Source organism: Drosophila kikkawai, chromosome 3R (genome assembly GCF_030179895.1).
Source record: "Drosophila kikkawai strain 14028-0561.14 chromosome 3R, DkikHiC1v2, whole genome shotgun sequence".
Lineage (NCBI taxonomy): Eukaryota > Metazoa > Arthropoda > Insecta > Diptera > Drosophilidae > Drosophila > Drosophila kikkawai.
In genome coordinates, this window is record NC_091731.1 from 20,431,545 (window position 1) to 20,455,290 (window position 23,746).

At 38.7% G+C, this 23,746-nt stretch overlaps 1 protein-coding gene across 1 annotated transcript in view; it reads right to left on the reverse strand.

The window, feature by feature from the left end:
* Positions 1 to 22,709, reverse strand: part of LOC108075639 (trophoblast glycoprotein) — a 52,886-nt gene extending 30,177 nt beyond the window's left edge. The window contains exons 1-2 of the mRNA XM_017168183.3: positions 22,019 to 22,709; positions 8,780 to 8,851 (exon numbers count right to left, since the gene is read on the reverse strand). The gene's annotated coding sequence lies outside the window, so the exon portion shown is untranslated. The remainder of the gene's footprint in view (positions 1 to 8,779; positions 8,852 to 22,018) is intronic.
* Between the last annotated feature and the right edge of the window lie 1,037 nt (positions 22,710 to 23,746).

Here is a 23,746-nt window from a genome sequence, read left to right on the forward strand (position 1 = left end):
CTTTGCAAAATAATTGCAGGCTGACTGCATCCGGTGATGTAATCAGGTATTACAGGTAACAGGTAGCATAACCTTCGGCGAATGGCACTGCAGCTCATATGCCGCAATTAAATTGCACTTCAATGCGCAAAGGGTATACGTAAAAAAAAAACAGTCAAACAATTAAAAGCATTTAACACAGATGTAGTTCAGCCACAGATGACATTTAAACTAATTTTTTGTACAAAATGCGCTAACTTTTTGCAAGTAGACAACATATATGCATTTACACAAATTTTTAAAGCTTTAAAACAGTTGAAAACTGTTGAAGGAAAATGTGAACAAGACTACTAGCTTTTCCGCTTGCAATTTGACAATTTTTAGCACCAATTACCAATGTCATTCGTCACTGTTGTCGACTGGAAAAACGGGCTGGGGGGGTCTACGAAATTTGCTTTTCCTGTTGTCGCCCTGCCTCTTTCACTTGCTCTCTTGCTCCCTTGTCTGGCTTGAGCTTATTTAAGCATTCTGCTTATATATTATTTCTGTTGCGGGAAAACTCGGCCAACTGACAGCCGACAAGGCAATGTGTCAACCAACCCAAGCACCAAACGAGAGAGTGAGTGAGAGGGAGTGAGGTAAGAAGAAAAAACTGGGAGAACGAGGAAAAACAGCATAAAGAATCAGACTAAAAAGAAATTGAGAAGGGAAAACTGAGAGAGCTCCGGAGTCTGAAGTCGGATCCTGGAGCTTTTCCTCCTACCTGAGGCGGCAACAAAAAGTTGATAACTTCTTTTCAGTTGGCAGCGGTGACTTCTGGAATTAGTTTGGGCTTAAATATGCAAACTTCCAAATGAAATGGAATGGAAATTGGCCATGGATGTGGCGCGTCAGCTGAGGTCAAAAGGAAATTGCCTGGAAGACATTTTCGGAACGATGAGGAAAATGCATAAATTTATAACTGAGAAATTATGCAATAACCGTCACAGTTTGGGAAATATATCTAGAAAATGTTCTCCATTGTTTCAAGATTTATACAAGTCGCATTCAATCGATTGTCTTTGGTTCTTATTTGGATTTTTAAGATATTGTTGTTTATAACATTTTTTATGGTATTTGTTTGTTATTATTTTGGGTAACTTTAAAAATATCTAAACAAGAAATGGTTTTCAACATAAGAAGCAGAAGATTTAAAGCTGAATCTGAACTACTCATCAAATGTAAGCTCATACTAACAGAGGTTTCAGTTCTTTGTAATAATGTTAAAAGACTCCTTAGATAATTGATATCCCATCGATCTCGAAAGAAAAAACCAATCTGCAACAGAAAGAGCTTTCTTTACTCTCCCTCGTCATCTGACGACAAATTCGCTCGTCTCGTTGGAGGCCAAATCGTCAACTAGTATAATTCATCACCAACTGGATGACATGAAAGCACTCGGCTTTATCCACAACCCCCACAGCTACCAGCTACCATTTCCCCCATCTCCCCTTACTCTGTGGAAAATTTCCCTCTGAGCGAACTTTGCCCTGCATAATTAATGAATTTACACATGCATAATTATAATTACTAGCAGCCAGCAGCGACTAACTGCCAACTAACATCGGTTGCCAGAGGAGAGGCTGGTAGCAGAGCGCAGGGCGGGGTGTTTGATGAAGTCGGATTGCTCTGGGGCAACAACAATAGCAAAGGAGCAACAACAACAGGGACAACTTCATCGAAAATTCAAACGAATTGGCAATTTGTGAGGTCTCTTTTTGTACCCGACACGCCACGTTCGCTTTTTCCAAAAGAGTCGTCGTCGTCCCCCCCAAACAGATTTGGGCAATGTTAATTAGCTGTTGTTTGGGCCGAAAAGTCTGATAGTGTTGGGGGGTTGGTTTTTAAAGCGAGGAGTGTAACAGTGTAAAACTGCAGCGAATTTGTTAACATTCCCGAAACAAGCCCAGACGACAACAAAAACAAAGCCGCATGAGTGGAAAATGTACACAGAGAGCAATGTTTATATGATTTGCAATGATTTAAAAATAAACCGATGGTAATAGGACCAGAACTATATATTTTGAGCCCCATAATAATTACTTACATATATATTTAAAATTAAATTTATAAAAATATTTTTCTAAAAAATTATTTGTGGAATATTATTCTTTTAAGAAATTTAAATAATTAAAAAAATCTCACAAAACATTATTTTCTGTGTAAAAACAGTTGGCCCAACCACGCCCCTGTGCCCCCTTTCCGCCCTGGCTTGATTACTGAATAATTGAGTGCTGCGTATAATGAAATTCGTATTCAAAATTCGTCGTCATTCAGTTGCCGCCGCTGAATCAGAATCTAACTAAATGTTTGCAGAGTTTAGGGGTTTGGGGGAAGTTGGGTTGATTTCGGTGGGCTAGGGAGGTTTTTGGGTTGAACGGGGGGCCGTTTTTCAGAGGTGAGTAAGTGCGTTTGTATGTATATTTGTGTGCTGCGTTGGTGCGTCTGTGTTTGGTTTGCGTAGCCGACTTGCATACGTAATGTTCTTCCTGCCTTTCACTGCCTCCCGTCATCCCTACGGCGCCCCTTGCCATCATCATCGCAACATCATTCAACGCTTTTATAGCCATTCAACTTGACGCATCCGTTTTGGCCAAACTTTTTGGCCCGGGCGGCAGCTGAATGGGCCACGAGGCCATGAGCCAAGTTCTACGAGCTGCTGTTGCCGCTGCTAAAGCTGCTAACGAGTGGGTGGTTTAACCCTCTAGTGCCCAAATTTTTTTTTCCAAGAAAAAAATTATTTTTGGATTCAGTATGTATCAAAAGTGAATGTTTGTTCTGGAAAAATTTTTACTTTTGCTCGGATCGAGTTTTATATGACTATAACCTTCGACCGCCTAGAGGCGGCTTTGGGCAGATGGGCCAACAAAAAATGAGGTAATCAATAATTTTGTTTACATGTTTTATTATATATATTATAAAGATGAACACCAAAAGCAAATAAAATAACAATTAAAACTAAAGTTACTTAAATTCACAAAGCTTCAAATATTTGTGTACAAAAATTTCGTTTTCTTATTTGTGATGAAAATCATAGAAACAGTCTTTTTTCTGGGAGAAGCACAGGTTTATGTTACATTTACGGCAGACAATTTGAGTTTCGGAAGTACAACCAGGAAGCTTACAGGTTTTTTTGCCAGCGCGTGATAAAAACATTGGAAAATGCTCGACGGTATCATAACGTACATCATTAAACGGTAGGGAAGTTTTCTTCCCTGTGCATTTATTTTCCTTCCCAATAGCTTGCCGCGGGCGGCCGGGTCCTTTTGGCAAATTAGGAGTTTGTAGCTTGCACAGCACATATGCGACCTCTGATCGGAAGTTTGGCAATTGGTATTTTGTGTTATTAGCGTCGGGCTGGTTTATTCGGTGGAACAAAATATAAGCATTTACCATTGCCAAATCAAGCATATGCGTAAATAGTCGATTTGTATACTTGTTGCTCTTTATGGGAATTTTATATCGACCAATAAGTCCGTCCATTAAATCGACACCGCCCATGTGGCTGTTATATTCGTGGATAACATTTGGGCAATTTATGTCAACGTACTTTTTTTCGGAACGAACAAAACGTGAAACCTGACCTTTTGGATTCGTTTCATTCAGGAAAGGCTTAGTGCCCGCGTAAGTCGAAGCAAGTCGTACTGCCTTATTGTCCTTCCAAATCGTCAAAGACAATTCGACTCCTGATACAGATCCACAAAATTCTGTAGAATATCCACGCACTTGTTTTTTGAGGTCGCTGTCAGTTGGCAGCTTACAATTTGGAATGCGATTCGAGCGAATAGTTCCCAAAGAAAATATTCCCCGGGACTTGAGATATACAAGAAGCGGCAACGAAGTATAATAATTGTCAAAGTAGATAATCTGATTTTTAAAATCCGGAACATTGCGTGACAATCGAACAACTACATTTGCTGCCGCACCAAGATCTGGTGAGCCAGTTTGAACAACGTTGTCACCTGCTCCACAATATATCTCGTAATTATAGCAAAAGCCAGAAGAGTCACACAAATTGAAGAATTTCACTCCCCATTTGTGTGGTTTGTCTGGTAAGTATTGTCTAAGAAAGGTCTTCATCTTCGTTGCACACATTTGTTCATCCACAGATAAGCGTTGGCGCATCGGAACTAATTGAAACTTATCATTGAAATGATTCACGAGCGGCCGTATTTTGTATAAAGGATCGTGGTCGGCAGAATCCTTTGAGGGCAACTTACTGTTATCATTAAAATGCAAATTACTTCGTATTTTTTCAAAGCGATTTCTTGCCATTGTGTTTTGTATTGCTCCGAATGCGCACTCCCCCCAATATGAACGAATATTTGGGTAGCGAAAAACTGACATCAAAAATAGAATGCCAATAAATTGTCGAATTTCTAAGTTTGTTGTGGAAAACGAAGTATTGACGTCCTTTTGGGCAGCATACAAATTTGTTTGCTGGGTGATATGTTCAATAATAGTATCATTCAAAAAAAATTGAAAACACTTGAATGGCGTATCCAAATTTTTAAGTTCTCCGAGGTCAGGCTCATTAAAGGATATTGCAGATTTATCCATGACAAGGTTCGTTTGGCGCCACAACATCTTTTTAAAAAGCGGTGCTTTTGGGTCGATAGTCCAAACAGATCCACATTCAGCTATTGAGCTTTCTTTAACATCAGCAGTATTATGCTCAGCAGGCGCTTTACGTTTGCGTTTTTGTGCTTGAGGTGAATTGGACGGAATCGAACTTGAGGGAGACAACAATTTTGCAAAAGGAGTAGGACTTCCGCTTGAAGTTACACAAATCTCACTAGCCAACATAGAATCCGACATATGTAGCACTTGTTCAATAGGCCCTTCATCTTCCTCAGAGTCAGGAAGCGCTGCCTCGGAAACATCATCAGTCAAATCGTCTTCCAATTCTTCTTCTCCATCCGTATCAATATCAAATTCAATAGAATTTAACAATTTTTCAATCTCCACGTCGGAAAGAGCTGATAGCTTATTCCCTTGTCGTCGTTCCATGTCTACAGAAGCAATTATATGTACTTAAATATGTTATAGGTTGTTTCACTTTTAATCTTACCTTATAAATTTTTTTCCCGAATTGTCCCAAGACCGCCTCTAGACGGGATACTTTATAAAAGCAATAAAAAGCTAACGAAAACTTTTTTTTAGTGTGGGTTTCGTATTTTGCGTCCTTAAGACTATAAGCAACACGGTATTAATTTTTTTTCCAGTAGCAAACTTTTTATAATATTTTTAAAAAATATTTATGTTTTGCACTTCGTACAAAATAATTTTTTCGTCCGACTTGCACGAATTTTCAGCTTCAAATGAATACAGCAGCTTGCGCAAGCTCTAGTGTGTATTCCAAACGCAACGAACCTAATTTTTGGACTTCCCCGAATTAGAAAAAACGCGAAACCGAGTAAAACGGAATGAAAAGAATAAAATATCGGTGTTTTTAACAATACCCGTCTAGAGGCGGTCTTGGGCACTAGAGGGTTAAGATGTTCCACAACAGCACCAGACAGCTGTGTATTCCAAGAAGCCGCATTAAGAGATATATTTCATATTAATTAGAGTTGCTAAGATACTTGCAAAAAGCTTGATAATCATGTTAATAAGTGTCGGAAAATCGATTTTGGTTTGCAATAATATTTTACCAATTTCTGCAGGATAAATTTCAGAAAAATGTAAAGGAAAGGTATTTGAAGCATGAAAAAATTGGTTTATATTTATATAAGCTTTTCTATATAAGTTCTTTTTATGTATACATCATCTTTAATAATAAGGATTGGTTTTTTAAAGTATTTTTTAGCTGAGTTCTTCCGACAAATAAATTTCTTATACTCGTATTTGGCATTGCGGAACTGGCTTACGTATACGTGATATTACGTATACATATTTCAATATTGATAATAATTCTAAATTTGTTCTTTTCAGATTTAAGTTAAAGGAGGAAATTCCTGTAAAACGTTTGTTAGATTGTAAATATATATTTCTTTATATAATATTACGTATACGTAATATTTTAATACTTCTTTAATACTTCTCTTAAAAATAACAGTAAGAAAATCCAGTACCAAAGTATGTAATAATTTAGATAAAAATAACTTAGTTTAAGTTTCGTTATTGTTTTGTTTAGTTTAGTTAAGAAAACATCATAAATTGTAATATAATAAACAAGGATTGAGAATAAAACTAAATATCCTCCTAATAAAATGTTCATCTCTACTCTTAGATTTTAGCTTAGTTAAAATAACAACCACTCTCATCTTTCATAAATCAAAATTCCTAGCTTCATGTTATTAGTATGCTTGGCACCAACCTCGCTGGTGCTAAAATAGGAACTGCAGCAAGACTCCAAGGGCAGGGGACTAAACAAGGGAATAAAACCAGAAGCAGAACCAGGAGCTAAAACCGAATCAGGAGCGTATCCAGGACTACGAGGCAGGCCGGGCTCTAGCCAGTGAACTCCAGCAGTTACTAAGAAGTCGCGTTCGCTTCATTATGTGGGCTCTCCTTCGTATTACCGCGTTTATGTCACTTTTCACTTTCCCACTCTCTCTCATCTCTGCGACTTTTTCGCTGGCATGCCATATAAATTGTTTTGGGATTTAGTCGCACGACTCTCTCCGCCTCTTCCAGTGCCCAGACCCTACCCCAGATCCCCGGCCAATCCCCAGACGCGGCTCACAGCTCCGGCTCATTATTGTCGTCGGTTCGTTTCTGTTCTTTGTTTAATGACATCATTTTGTATGAAAAATTGTAGTTGCATACGGAAGCCGGGGTAGGATAGGGTCGGGTAAGCCCTGCCAAAATTATAAAGTTGAGCCATGATTAATGGCGGTTCATGCGCCGCTCTGTCCTCCTTTCTCCCCCTCACCAACTTCCTATCACGCATATATCGTCTGCGTAATAATCCTTGTCATGAAATATTTTGACACAGACATGAAATTTCAGCTTCATAAAATTAAAAAAAAAGAAAGAAAGAAAGAACTAACAGAGGAAGCAGACAGATAAAAGGATCTTCATTTATTTACTGTTGTTTTTTTCTTCTGTGGCAAATCCGGAGTCACGTTTCGCAAAGGAAAAGCGAATGAAAAGGCGAGGGAAAATGTCAGCTAAGCAGCGGGGGAATTACAAATTAAATGTGTTGACAAGCAATGAAATGAGTATGAAGCTGAACATGTTAAATACATTTGGCATTGTTTTTGTTTGAATAAATAGCAAGAAAACCCAATGACTCGATAAGAAATCAAACAGAAATGTAAATCCTTTTGATGTTTCGGGTTTAGGTAATTAAAAAGCATTCAACGAATTCTCTTAGCTTTTACTTTTTCTTTAAGAAATCCTCAAACATAAATTTCTCTTTAAAATTGATTTAAGTTTGCCACAAAAGCTTGTACTTAATATATGATTCAGTTAATTAAGGTGGTGTTATGTCGTAAAACCTCAAACTTAATCAAGACCTTCCCCCTTGAATAATTATAGCTAACCCGTACCATAGCGTACCATTTTCTATTATACCATTTCCAGTATAATATATCCTAAATCTTGATTGCTTGTGTTAGCACGTAGTAAAACCCTTTCGTGGTTATATCCTCACACCCTGATATAGATATGAAAGCCAATGCATCAGCCACAAAATTATGATGAGGCCGATGATGAGGCGGGGCCCTAACCGCACACATCCTGTACGAGCTTATCCATCCCCAGATCCCTATACCTCAAATTTGAGCAACAATAAAAGTGAATAAAACCCATCCCACCTTGGAAATCCTTTTAGTTTAGGGAATCCCCGTAAAGGCACACGTCGGACAGGAAGGACTCATGGCCAATATTTGCTTATAGTCCGTGCAAACAGGGAGCCAGCACTGGCGCCGTGTGCCGTGTGCATTGTGTGCACATTAAATACCGCATAAATTAAATTAATTGCTAAAGTTTATTTTTTATTGCCCTAACAAGGCGAGCGGGGAGGCAGGCGTGTAATCACTTTTCATTGTGTACCAATCTTGGCACAGTCTCGGCGAAAACTTTTCAACACTTGGTCCGTGCAGGGGGGAGGGAGTTTTCCATCTTGCGGTGGCTCATTTAAAATTTAAATGGCTTCAAAGTGAGCATTTGCCTATAAATAGCAGCCTTTTGTGGCCATTTTCCCCCTCGCGGCAACCTTTTTCACTCTCCTCACTAATGAGTGGCAACCCTGGCGGGTGCCCGCAAGCATGTAACGTTAAAATACAAATGTCAAACTCCGAAACGACAGCAGCAGCTGCCAGTTGTCCCAGTGTCCTGTAAAAAGTGAGCTCGGTGTGTGTGTGTATTGCCCCGGTATTTCCATGAAAATCCTTGCCAAAGTGAAATTTCCCCAGTCTGCAGTCGAATTAATTGTTCCCCTGATGAAAAGTGAGTGACAGAGAAAGGTGGCAGGCAGGGGGAGTTGAGTTAACAAACATCTAACTGTCTTTTTGGCAACTTTACTCTCCCATAGGGTGCAATTAAAAATTATGTTTATATTTATTTTCTGCTCCCACTCTGCACACACAATTCTCCTGAAATGGCTCTCGAAAAAGAAGGAGGAATAAACAAACTATGCGAGGGAAACGGAAATGGAAATACAAAATGGTCGTCAATGTTGACAGCTGACAGGGCAGGGAGTTTTTTTTACAGACCTTGAGAGATGGACAGGATTGCATGTAACAAAATTATCACATACTTGGAAAGGTCTCAAGTTTCAAATTTAATATTAATTTCATCTACTTAAACTCACCTTTGAAAAACGTTTAATATTTTATATTATTTTGTAAACAAGTTGGCGTAATCCAAAGCCAGTCCATAGATCCTGAAACGATAGTAAAAATAATAATTAATAAATGTGATTTATATTTTTTTAGAATAGGTATAGGATGATAGATAAATATATGATTTATATGTTTTATGATTCAAATTATTAGTGTCGGATTTATTATTGTTAATTATTTAAAACATATTGCTGTTTGTTATTTAGTGAGCAACAATCATATACAATTTATCATATTTTTTAAATAGAAAATACAAATAAAATCACAATTTTTTTGAACTTTAAACTTTCTATATTTTTAGTGCAATTCAGTTGTTATGAAACCGCAATCAATGGTATTGTCAACAAATCAGTAAAAATGACATTACATTCCCCACATACCACATTCCATAAATAATAACATAAAGCTCCAGTTTCGGTCCAATGAGGCAGTAAAGGTTTTAATTCGTTATATTTTTGTATTCACTTTTTTCACTTCTGTTGTTTTCCAGCGAAAATTCGCCAGCTACATGAAAAACGCATAAGCCCAGATCCCGATGTTGCTGCCTTTCTGGGACCCCCTCCTGCGCCGTGCGACCCCAAGACCCTTTATTCCTGCTGTCGCTGTCGTCCCGCTCGAGCAGCTTATTCTTCTTCGTCGCCGTTGTTATTGTTATTCCTGCCGGCCATTCCGTTGTATTTACTAAGAGGAAGCGAGAGGGCACAGCGGCGTCCGAGCGACGACACCAATATGCATTTATACGAGGCATCGGTTGCAGATGCGAAAACATCAGCAAACAGAAACAGAAACGGAAAAAGAAACAGCTAAAGGAAAGGGGAGTAGGAAGGGTTTTTATAAGGGGGTCTTCTTTTTTAAGGAGGCTTTATAAAAATCTATTTGGGCGGAACATGGGCAGCCTCAGCTCAGCATGACTCAGCTGCTTGAGTTGCTGCTTTAATTCTCAACTGGTTCAAGCTTCAAATTAATAAAAAATACATATGTCTATCATCTAAAACTATTATTAATCAAAGCCTTTTTCAAGTCTTAAGAAAAATGAAATGACTAAGAACTAGTTTTACACAAACTAGCTTATAAAAACCTTAGATAAAGGGGTGTTAAACCCCCTTATCCCCCATTAAATACGCCACTGGCCACAGAAGCACTGAAAAAATAAAACAGAAAGCAAAACAAAAGCAGAAAGAGAAACAGATCTCGCAAAAAAGAGCGAAAAACACAATGCGAATGTTCAGCGGGGTGTACACAGTGCGATGAAGGGTTCAAGGGGGAGGAAGGGGAGTGGTATTGCCGTGGTGTCTACGGAGTTCTATAAGCCGCGCTTTATAACTCATATGGACTTGTTATGTGCCATGTTATCGTCTTGTTGTTGTATGCATTTGTCCTGCTTCTTAACTCGTTTTCTGTTGCCCTTTTTTGGCTTTTTAATATGGATGTTCCAGCGAGGGTATTAATAGGATCTGATGGTTAATGGGATAACTTAGCCTGACTAATATACATTAATATAGAAATTATAAAGTTTAGATAGTAAAATAAACTAAAATTAAATGATGTATAGTTGAAGGAATTTATGGATCATGTTTTGAGATACCTGAATATCTGCCAACAAATTAATTAAGCCTTAAACAGATTCCCTGTAATCAGTGAACACAACCATATATACCATACACTTTATTGAACCTTAATTGGGTTCGATAATTACTACCTTCTCTTCTCCTTCTCCCTCTTCGTCTCCTTGCTAAACATCGATCAACGGCAATCTATTGATGGATTGATCACCTCATCGTATAACAGGGCAATGTCCAGTCCATCTATGGATCGGTCACGCCTCCTCTCCGAGAAGTGGGCGGCGGAGAGGAGCAGGAGAACTCGGAGCAGACAGGGAAAAATGCTGTTAAACAAGTTTCGGGTTTTTCAGTTCTCATATATATATTTTTTTTCCTTTTGGCCCGCAGCCTGACGAGTGCGTGCCTTATGCCAGCCATGGGCATGAGAATTGGTTTTAACGTTTTCTCCTCCTTTTTTGCCCACGTTTTTACCAGTTTACTTTTTTTCCTCTTGCTGTTTTGCAATCCTGTCTGGGAGTTAACAAACTACGGAGGCACTTAATAAGCAAAGTGTTTGCCCTGCATCCGTGGCAGAAACCCGTATACACATACATTACAGAACTCGCTGGTCAAACTTGTACTCCTCTGCCTTATCGATATTACTAAATTAAAACTCTCAAGCCAGGTACATAAACAGAGTGGAGAGAGAGATACAAACTTGTCATCAGCATAAGGAGGTGGCAAAAGTTTTCCGCCCAAATTCAATTTGAGACGCGACAACAGCAGCAAGCAAAACAAAGAAGCTGCCCCAAAGCGCCCGGAAAAGTCGAACTCAAATCTGGTGGGAAGAATGAACTGCTACCGTAGCTGCTGCTTTCCCCCAGCCATACGATTCCCAGCCGTCATCCTTGCCAGAGATGAGGTTCCTGCTTTGCTGGGCAAAGTTTTATGGCATTCATCGCCTCCATCCCTTTTCGCCCTCGTGCGTTTATAAATTACGTTACGTATACGCAACGTGGGCGAGAGCACATAAAGTATTCGCGTTATGAATATAGAAAGAAGTAAACGCAGTAAATTAGGCGAAAAATTCAATAATTTTGCCAACCAAATGGGACCAGCAAACACGGAGGGGACCGACCGTCAACGAGCAAACACTCGTGCTTGGAGGTTTGTGGCCCTTGTCGAGTGGCAAAACTCAGGAGTGTAAACATTCTGGAGAGTCCCGATAGCTGCCACATTATGTAATGGGAAAAACATTAAGAAGGTACATTAAGAGTCTAATCGATGTGGAGATGGTTTCGTTTAAGGAAGGAACTTACTGAATTGAAGGGATTTTTCAAAGGGATTTTTGAATATTCTAATAAGTGACTACTTAACATTTAATTTATATTTTGTTAAGTATTTTTAAAGATGGAAATCCTCAAAAATAAACCCAAAATCCCATTCAGTAATCAATTATAACTTAAGTCTCTTTCCTATAAATTATTTGCTCTGAACACGCTTAATCTTTGTCAAAAAGTTCCTGCAGATACAAAAATCAAAGCGTAATCTCACGCCAAGTTGCCGCAACTTTTGGCCTCCTGCCAACCGTAATTGGTCTGGCTATCACGAAAGTGGCCAAAGGGCAACACCCAAAACTAAATTACACAATTAATAAGCGCAACCAACAAACCAGAGCAGCAACAAACCGAGACAAGCAAGCCGCAGCACATAATAACCGCAACATTTAAGGCGAAAATCTGCAATTAAGGAGCAGCGTTGGCCCCCAAAAAAGGAGAACGAATGGAAGGAGCACTCCCTCGTCCGTGGGAAACTAACCGAATCCCGATCCCAACTCCCTGCCGAAAAGTCGACTCAAAAATTAATCAGGCGAACATAATGCAGGCGAGAGCCAGATGAGGCGGCGGAATGCGATAAAGGCGAAAGGCGAATCTTCAATGTATTGCCCGGCACATATATAGATAATGAAATACGAGGCTCCCGCAAGACCAAAAAACCCAGCCACAGCCAAACGGACCACTATACTACTCCCTGGTCCCGGGGTAAAGTTGTTCCTTTCACGCCCCTGCACGTCTTCGTCCTGGCCCGAGGGCAGACAGGCCAAAATAATGGAGCCAATGGCCATGGCCAGAACAACAGCAACAGCAACCCAAAATGGTTAACAAAGCAAAACATAAACAACATTTTCAGCGAATTCGTAATGCCCTAAAGGTATAAAAAAACAAATAGAAAGTGGAAGGGAACATAAATCATAGGATTTTTGTTTTAGGTAATAATAACTTTTTAATATACTTGTTTTATATCGATAATTTGTAGATTTATGTCTTAACAAATTACGAAAGGTAATAAAACAGTATCAAAAATACAACCTAAAATAATCTTCACAATGTTTACTTCAGATCAAAAAAGGTTATGAATCCATCAAATAATTATCAAAATAATTTTTAAATGTACCTATTTTTTTAATTAATTAAATATTTAATTTAGATTCCACACACAAATTCAATCAACTGCTTTCAGTTCAATATAACTTTCTGCAAAATATGTCAATATGAACTGGATTCTAAGAATCAACTCAAGAAGCTCTCTCTTTTCGCCAAAGTCCTTGTCCAGTAGATTCACTTCCTCTTGGCCAAATAGTTCAAGTGCCGCTTGGCGAAAGAGTAGCCGCAAACAAATAAAGTAACCAAGAGACCACGAAGACAAGGACGACAAGGAAAAAGCTCATAACCCAGGTCCTGGCGCTTGGCATTTTTGGCCAGCAGCTGCCAGACAATGCCACGCCCCCACCTAAGCACATATGTGGCTGAAAGGGGTGGCAGTGCAATGGCACAGCCTTGGGGGTCGACAAGGGCGAACAAGATATGGCCATAGACAAGAGCTCAACTTTCTTATCAATGTGGGAGGGAAAACTGGGAGGAAAACCTTGGAGCACAACCTGGAAGGAGCATTGGAGTTTCCCTAGTCTCGTTTGTTTTTCCCAGCGCATGAAATTGCAAACATTTTCTGCGAGTCATCTGAAAAGTGGAAAGTGAGCAAAAATAAAATAAAAATAATATTAAAAGGAAATTCCTTTGCTCCTTAGCCAATACTCATTAGATTTGTGCAAATACTTTACTGGCACCCCTCTCCCGTTCACCCATTTCGCTCCACTAATGATGCCTGCCTCCCTTCCTCTTTTAGGAAAGTAATTTCGCTGCTTACGCAATTTTTCATTTCGCGCTCGCTGCGCAAATAAATCAGAAAATGTTCAATTTTTTTTTTAACAAGCCACCACCACCCAACATTTTGCCATTGACTTTTGGCTTGTTTTCCCCCCTGACGAGGTGGTGGCCACTAGTGGCGTGACCTGCAATGTTAAGGCAAATAAATCGTTCAAGTTTTCGGTTCGGTTTCCATTCCATTCCAATTGAATGTAATCAATGCTGAGCACTTCACATCTCAAATATGTTTGCCATTACCCCGACCAGCTACATTTATTTGAGGGGAGTTCCCGGAGGGGGGACTTTGACTGATAAGCTGTGCTTTTCCAGCCAAAAAGCCAGGGCGTTAAGTTCAACAAGCAGCCAGTTTAAGGCGAAGCAGCAACGATGTGACAAATTTAATGTCTGTCAGGATGGGAGGTTGCATATGTTTACGAGTATGAGTACGAGGTATGAGAGCTGGGAGGCAGCGTGTAAAATATTCATTGGCAGGTTGCAATTTTAAGTCACACATCTGCCGAGCAGCCTTGAAGAATACATATATGTAGGATATATGGAGCATTTTATGCTTTTTTGATTGCTCACGTCTGCTCAAGCCAGAGAGTTGATGGAAAAATAAATTCAGGATTTAAATCTTAAAATTGACTTGGGATTTGCCAACGAAAATCTACTAAAATGTATATAAACACTACAAATATTTTGAGGCAAAAACTTTTTGGGGCTTCCATTAAGAAGTCTAGAAAGTTTGGCCAAGATTTTATAGAGAAATTTATTGAGAAATCTGACAGTAAACTTGGAATTTGTGGCTGTTTTTAATCAGACATTTACAAGGGTACGTTTTTTTAATGTTTGTTTAAAATAATTAAGTGCAAAGACTTTAATTTGCTTTAATTGCTTTTATTATACCCTTGCAGGGTATTATAATTTCAGTCAGAAGTTTGCAACGCAGTGAAGGAGACGTTTCCGACCCTATAAAGTATATATATTATTGATCAGCATCACCAGCCGAGTCGATCTAGCCATGTCCGTCTGTCCGTCCGTCTGTCCGTCTGTCCGTCCGTCTGTCCGTCTGTCCGTTTCTACGCAAACTAGTCCCTCAGTTTTAAAGCTATCTGAATGAAACTTTACATATAGTCTTCTATATACTCTCACTGCTATATATGTCGGAACGGGCCGGATCGGACGACTATATCATATAGCTGTCATACAAATGTTCGATAAATTTTTAGAAAAAAAATTATAACTTGGATGTTTTTTAACATTTTTGCACAATTTTTAAGACATGGCCATTATATATTACTTTTGAATTTTGGTAAAAATTTTATGAAAATCGGACCACTATATCTTATAGCTGCCATAGGAACGATAGGGAAGGTAATAGAAAAAATTATAACTTCGTTCTTTTTCAACGTATTTTCATCTACTTTGAGACATGAGCTTCTGGTATTATTTCAAAATTTTGGTATAAATTTAATGAAAATCGGACGACTATATCTTATAGCTGCCATAGGAACGATAGGGAAAGTGATAGAAAAAATTATAACTTCGTTGTTTTTCAACGTATTTTCATCTACTTTGAGACATGAGCTTTTAGTATTATTTCAGAATTTTGGTAACAATATTATGAAAATCGGAGAACTATATAATATAGCTGCCATATAAGTGATCCGTAGATGTAGAGAAAATGTAAAGCTGGGAATGTATAACTGTAACTGTCAAACTGTAAACATATTAAGTATAGGTAAAATGTTATGAAACTCCGTTTAGTGTCTGTTTTCGGCATTATAATTTATAATATAAATATGAAAACCAATCTGCAAGGGTATACAAACTTCGGCGTGCCGAAGTTAGCTTCCTTTCTTGTTTTTAGGTTTAATCCAAATATGTTTTCCTTCCCCCTGTTAAGATCCTGCATAAAATATTAGTTGTAAACTACTCAGCAGCTTTTGGCTATGTAATTAGTTTCTGGTTTAGTTAATTTGTACCCAATTGCCTTGGAGGCTGCTCTGCAATTCCATGCTGGACATTCTTCTACCGGTTCAGTGAATAGTAAGCCTGTTAACCAGCATTCCCTTCCCTGCATTTGCAATTCAATAATTTCCATTTGTTTGCTACACAGCTTCTCTACCCCTTTGCAATTAGCTAGCCCGAAATGTGCTCACATTTAGCCACAAATTAAGCTAAATCCACTTATGACTGGTGCCTTGTGTGTTCCTAGGGAGTCTGTAACCAAGGAAAGGGATTGGAAGTACGCTTTATGGTGGTATATCAGGTATAATGGCAGCTAAAGGCGAATGCATATGGGAACAGGAGCTGTAGTGTGCTTTGTATTTGCCACTCGGAATCAATTGCCACAATTTGTGTCGATATACGGGCAGGCAGCTTGGCCTCTGGATTTGCCAAACAATTTTTCACGCTCAGTCCTCATTTAAGAACGTTTCTGGCTTCCCTAAAGCTGTAAAATAAAAAACAAACTGCTTTAAAGCTTCAATCCTGTTTTATTTGCATCACTACAAAATCCTTTTTTCCGACCTGTCATTTTTCCTTCTCATCAATACTGTAGAAGCCCCTTTTTCGTTTTTTTCCGAAAAGCTTTTTTGTTGATGCGATTTTTGTGCTGGCGTTGTTGTATTTATTTAAAACTCAAATCGAAATGCAATTAAAGGTAGACAACGTTTCGATGGGAATATTTACAGGCCATGGGGCATCCTTCGTATGCTCAACCTGTTTGTTGCCATTCCCAGCTGGAGCAGAGCCAAAAGTTCAGTTAACAAAAATAGTTTTGAAGGCTGCTCTGCTCAGAGCCAGGATGAGGAGAAAACTAAAAATATCTGAGGCGGCAATGCAACTAGACGTTGAAGTTTAATGAATAATGAACAGGTCGAAATTGGAAGTGTTCTTGTTTTTCTTCTTTTTTTTTTCAGCTAAAATCAATTCCAGAAACACCACACACAACAAGGTTGCTAAGAAGGTAAAGCTAGAGATGCATCTGTATAGAAGAAATAAATATTTAACTGTAGATTCAAGGATTCTAACAGGGTTCATCATTGGATTGTTCCAATCCTATTACAGTCCATTGTAATCCACAATTTCATTTGAATTAAGGCAAATCTCGGTCTTAAGCCCAGCATTTCCCCCGTAATTAATTCAGCATTCCATGAGCCTCTTCCCCTCCAGCGTGGTCGCAGTAAATTGCTTTACAAATTGCAACAATTTATGCCTAATTATATTTAAATTTGACAGGCCATTGGCTTTGCCTTTGAGGACGCCATTGACCTTTCCTTATATCCCCTCCCTTGGTCCCTTTTTCTCTCTGGGAAGTCAAAATGTCGACCATGCCTCCTCCCTCCGCTCCAAAAAGGAAAACGCAGCCCCTGAAAATGGCAGACAGAGATTGGTGGCAAAGGGGAAGGTAGGTGGCAGCTGATAGCTGTAATCCGACCAGCTTAGTTGGGCCCCCAAACCATCTCAGAGAAACCCTACTGCTCCTGCGGATCCCGGCGGAAGGAGAATGTGGCCCGGCAGTAATTCACACAATAAGCCGCAGACAGGCAACCAACAGAAAAAAATAAAGAAACAGAAATAATGGCGGACAACGGGAGTTGCAAAATAAAAGTTACCCTATAAATGAAGGTCATAATTAAGGGATATTTTATTATATAATTTTATATTAAATATAGTAACTAAATATTTCAAATTACTGTTCATAAATAGCGGAAGGGAGTATATTTTCTCTTACTACATTTATGCTTTCTTTTAAGTAACCTTTGTAACGTGCTAACTATTATTATATTTTAACAATTTATATTATAATTTCTACATTAAATTTCCAAGTTAAACATTTGCCAAGTACTTCCTAGTCGAATCCCCCATGCTACCCTGTACAATTTCAGGTATAAATAGATGTCGGAGAAAGCAGAACTCGGGCAGAAATGAGAAAAGAAACGAAAAGTTCCAGAAGCAGCCAGCTTGTGGCACGTTCCACACACACAAACACACCTGAGAACAGGTGAAGAGGCGCAAGAGGAAAGGGGGAACAGACTTGTGGCATGCCTCAAAGGCAAATGTGGTTCAGACAAAAACGCAGAAAGAGAGACATTTCGGCGTGCCAAAGCGAAAAAGTGAAAAAGATGCGAAAAACGATGTACCGGCTAACTCCAGCACAGCCACTGGAACTCTGTTAGCTCACCTCTTTAACACGTAAGCGACAATTACCGGGCTGCAGTTGCAAGATACAGATACATATCAGCAACAGCCATGACCACCGCAGCCAGGAAAATTGAGGGAAAAAATCAACCAGTGAGTCATAAATTCGCATCGACGCCTCCACGTTTTGGTGTGCATTTATATATATAAATATTTTTTTTACTTTGCATACTCCGTCGACAGAAGAAGGGGGAGCAGGGCAGGCCGCCAGGCGAGAGGGGCGCGATAGTGATAATGTATGCGGCGTGGCTTACACATTGTATCTGCGAGATACAAAACAATTAAAGGCAGCCGGCAATCGCTTTAATTGTGATTTTATGCAAATATTGGCCGAGCCCCGAGATTCTTAAAGGTTTACTCGCCCTCTCACTCCCCACGGATTGAATTAAATTGCCAACTCAACGCTTTATGCAATATTTATTCGGCTCCGGCGAGCTCCCATCCTCCTCTGACTCACTTTTGGATATTGTGTATATATATTTTTTTGAGCAAATATTTGCCGCATGAAATCAACTTGTGTTTGGCGCTGTATCTGTATCTGGTATCTACTCCTTTTGCCCCAACTTTTGCAGCACTTGCAATTTAGTTCAAATTGTCTTCAAAGGAACATAACAATAGCGACAGCGGAACTGCCCCCACATCTAAACTTTTGGGTTGCTGCAGTTGCAGATTGTAGATTGCAAATTGCAGTCTGTGATCAAGTTGCAAAGGCGCTTATCCTTTGACAGGAAAGTGTCGGGAAAAGACAGCTGTCTGATAGCAAAGAGAAAATGAGAACTTGAAAGTTAAGCAGTTGAAACAAGAATGCTTTTAATTGCTTCTATAACATAACATAACATAGATACATAAGTTAATTGGTCTCTAAGTTATTACAAAATAAAAAATATAAATATATAAAGTGTTAAGTCCATAATGGTTGAAAGAAATCTCCTTGTTTTGTATCTACAGCCTCAAACATCTAAATAAAAGACTTTTGTATCTCCATTCCAGTTGAACTTGGTTAAATTTCTGGTAAAACTTCGTTTGTTCTTTGCTCTAGACATTTTTGTTGGCATGCTGCACATTTTCTTTTCATTTCTTTGGACAGAATATTTGGCAATTTAATTAAAGTGCTCGACTATTTCTGGTTACGAAGGCAATCAGGGTGCCCACCTGACCAGAGTTTTGTCCACAATTGGCTAGCTCCAAGCGGGCAGGACTGCAATTACATCCAGTGGCCAGGCCACAAACTAAACAAATATCTCGAAACAAAAAAGTAGGAAATTTTGCATTTCTATTTAAGCCACAAAAGGAATAACCTAAACTCTTTGCAGAGTCAAAAGTTATCCCCCAATATATATACATAAATGAATTCATTGCCATTTTTGTGTGAATATTTTCATTGCTCGACATGTGTCCAGCATGCGAAATAATTAAAGAAAATATTTCCTTGTTTTCCTTAAACTGACTTTGCGACTTAAAATGGGCTGTAACGGGCTGGGATCAAGAGTGAAACGAATTTCCATTCAATTCGTTTAAGACGGAAGGGATGGGTGGGTGCCTGGTCAGGGCAATAAAACATATCAAGTTGTCACAAGTTTGACACTGATTGAAATTATAAACTGTCACCAGCAGGGACGGCATCCCTCAGATGTGCAGATACATAGATGGCCACGAGTGGGTGTCGTGCCATGTATATTATTTGAGATTTTTGCATACAAATTATGCCAAAGTCTGTCTGTGGCAGCTCCGGCAGCAGCATTTGTATTCCAAATATTTGCCCGGTGAAAGTGTTGACGATATATGGAGCAGAGGGAGAGAGAGAGTGAGGGGAGAGACCAGAGGAGGAACAGGAGCAGGAGTGGCAAGGGGAATTTTCGGGCACCAGGACAAAGTTTTAGCCTGCTGCTGTGCGATAGAAAAAATATTGTTGCGTATTAAGTCTGGCTTGCAGGGATAGTTGGCAGTTTTAGTCCCCAGTTCCAGATGCACTAAAGTCCTGGCACACACACATAGACACCCAGCCTGCAAGCCCTGAAAACTTTTAATTTGTGCGTAGCTAGCGAAAGTATATGAAAAATGGCACGAAAACAAAAGTTCCCTTTAAACGAAGCGCTGGACTGGGAGCCAGTAATTGAGGCAAACTGTGAAATACGAGTACATAAAGATGCTGCAAAAGCAGGCCAAACAAATTAAAAAGGCTTGAACGAAAGGGGCCACATTGGGGTAGATCAGGACACAGGAATTGAAAGATAATTATGTGAGTGCGTACAAGTCAAGAAGCTGGTTAGGAGAAGTCGAGGCTTATAATATCCTTTGAGATAAAATAAAAAATATATTTACTAAATTTTTTGTATCTTTTCTGAGTACATAAATTGTTCAAACTTGAGATCTTAGCATTTCCTCTTAGTTAAAATCTCTAATTAATATAAAACTATGTTGGTAAAAGCCAGAAAGATCTTTACAGAAAAAGATAAAGCCGTAAATCTTTTAAATTTGGCAATAAATCTAAATGTTTGCAGCCTTTAAATTACTTCTTAGATTTGAGATATCAGCTAAGCACTTTTTATAATTGATAAAAGTACACACCTTAGATGATTATTTTTTAGTGCTGAAATATTTGTCTTAAACCTAGTTATACTTTGTAGATATTTTGTAGCTAACAAGATACTAAAATACCTAACAAGATAACGCCAAAGGCAAACAGGCAACTAGTAAGAGAAAAAAACTTTAAATAAAGTCAGCACCTCTGGGAAAAAGCCCATGGGAACCTAGGAAAATTCTAATTAGCATGCTCAATCGCATTTCCCTCTCCCTTGAGCGTATTGATTAGGTGAATAAATAAACAACCAAAGCCGAAAATGTTTCAATGTTAAACATTGGGCAAATCATTTTACCACAAAAAAGAGGAGTCCTGGCAAAGGAAAAAGGGGTAAAAGCAAGTAAACTAAATTTCAATTAGTGAGTGCCGCCCATAAAAAAGGCAAGGCAAAGTCAGTGCAGAGCAACGAAAAAAAAAAACCAACTCTTCTATATAGTAGTAGTATTCCTCCAAAGTTGGCTTCGGCTTAAAGTTGACAATTAAAAACTTTTTCGGAGCTTTTTGTGTTTCTGGCTGCTCCCCCATTGTTGTTGTTTCGCCTTTGCTATCAGTTGCTGTTCTGCTGCTTCGTCTTCTTGTCTAAATGAGTTTTTTCTTCTTTTTTTTGTCTCTATTTTTTGCCAACATAGAGAGACAAAGTTTGCCAAACGCAAAACTGTGCAAATTAGTTTAGTTTTCTGGTATTTTGTTGTTGGCTTTTTCACTAGCTCTGTCTTGGCAATGATTTAAATTTTCTGGGTTCTAAAATCAAATCGGTGTTGTGCCCAATGAAGCATAGCAAACTAAAAAAAAATTACACAATCAAATTTCTAGATTCCCATTTCATCCATTAAATATTTACAATTCAAATCAGACTTAAGACTGTGACAAATGTGTCTTTATTTTAGTGCTCAAGACTGCTTCAGTGTGTATTTTGAAATAAGATTTGGGTTTTGGATTTATCATTTTTGAAGAAAAAAGGAAATTGTGGATGAGTACTTTAAGGTTCATTTTAGAAAGATGTATTATGTATAAAGATTTTTTTAGATTTTTTAGAGATTAAAATATTATTTTTTTATTTACGATTTATTATGAATAGGTTTTTTCATTCTAATAACGATACATAGTCTTTATATGTATTGGGAAGTAAAAGTTTTAAAGAAGAAATGACTTTATTTGTGTATATATTTTTACCTTCTCTGTCATATATTTTAATTGTGGTTCTAACTCTTTCTAACTCTTTCTTTTCTTACAATAAAACCATTATTTTGAGATCTCTCTTTTGAAACACTTTCTAAAATACTTCTATGTTATATCAAATCACACACAGTCACAGTTATAAAATTACTTTATCATTTCAACATAAAAGTTAAGAAGTTATCATCAGATTTAATAGTTATTTTCGCAGTGTGATTGGCGAATTGAAGAATGCCTCAACAAGTTGTTGGGGCTTTTATTTTTTTTCGGTGCCATAGGAGGAGGCGCGGGGCTGTGGTGGTGTGGATTCTCCGATCAAAACATCAAAACATTTTTTTGTTGTTCGAACTTTTTTACAAGCGACAAAAGCCAGTTTGTGACGCCGACGTCAACTGCGACGTTGAAGCCGGCAGAGAAAGCCGCGACATGTGGGCGGCGGACACACTCACACACAAGACCCACACCCACACACGGACACACGCATACCAGTGCAGAACTCACCTCGGCTAAAACGCTGCGACTGCGCTGCTACTGCGGCTCCAAACTGGTTTTTATATGCTATATCTATATCTATATATATATATGTATGATTTCTGGCTTAGCTTCTCTTCTCTGCTGCTCGTCGATATGTGCGCGTTTTTATATGTATTTGTGTTGCTTTTTGTATTTCTCTTCTTTTTTTCCAATATATATATGTATATATTTTTTTATGGCGTTGCGAAACACTCGAGTCGGCTGTTGGCTGCTGCTGCTCCTGTTGTTTTTGTTGCTGTTGTTGTTGGGTTCTTTTAACCCATATGAGACAAGCATTCAATTAGGCCCCACAATTGGCCAGCAAACAAAAGAAATCACACAAATAAACACTGTATATCACCCATACACACGGGCATATCCCCACACAGGCACACTGACACACAGGTTAACCTGTGCGCTTCACTTGCCGCGCGCGCTTTTCCTTCGGCTTTTCCTCGCTTCTTTTATTTCCCAAGACGAGGACAGACTGCTTGTGGGGCGGTGGGCGGCGGGCTTCGCGGAGTTAGAACGGACCGTCGAGCGGTAAACTGAAAGTTCGAGCTTCTTAGCGAGATTTTCCAGCGATTTCACAAGACGCAGCGACGCACATCCGCACGGCACACGGTTTATAAACAAACTGAATCTGAATCTGAAACTGAATCTGAATCTGAAGCCGAGCGCCAATGCCAGCACACACTATGGGGCAAACGAACACTTTGTCTGACCAAAAACCCAGCAGAGGCGGCAAGTGTGGCCCCCACAATGACAGCCGGCTCCAAACGAGTTTGCTTGGAGCTTGCAACTCGAACATGTTCGATATTCGAAGGCCGAGTGGGTGGTAGAATGGCGAGCGGGAGTTCTCTTTCCTAGAAAGAGAAATAATTTATAAGAAATTTTTGAAGGTTATTGCAAATTTGAGAACTATTTTAATCAAATCAAAACAAGGAAAAAATTTGCAAAATGAGATATGTATTATTTTCTCTGTAAATAATATTCTTGAGGAATTTCAAATAAAAATAATAACCATTTAGTGTGAAATAAAAGCCCCTAAAAATTCTGTTGCATACTTTTGGACACCCCATCTTATGGATTGAAAAATCCAAAGATATTATTATTATTAGTAGTAGTAGTAAATATTAAATTTAAATACAAAATCAATTTTTTTTTATATGCTTTTAGGTTTTATTTGCACACTTCATAATAAAATTCATAAGATTTACATAAGATAGATGATAAAAAAAATGCAATTATATAATTTACCTTATTCTTTAGTTTGTTTCTGACAATAATATACTACTAAAACTTAACTTACAATTATTTTATTTTAAATTTAATGCATTTAGTATATTGTGACAACTTTTTCTACGCCCCTCGCTGTGGCTTGAAGGGGCTAAGGGGCTAAGGGGGCTAACCAACCTGTTTGAGTTCGATGCGCTGCATTCGTGGAGTAGAACCGCAACACACACTACCCAAACTCCACTAAGGACAAACAAACACCCATAATTCATGGTAGAAATAAAAACGAGGGCTTAAGAACGACGGCGATCGAACCTATTTGAGTAAACGGAAAAACACAACTTCTTTAAGTATCGAAAGCTTTCCCTTTTCCCTTTCCCTTGGGCCACCAAGGCGAACTTTCGTTCCATTTACATTTCATTTTCATTTTTCTTCGCTGCTTGATTGTTTGTTGATGTCTTGTCACGAAGCTGATTTTAT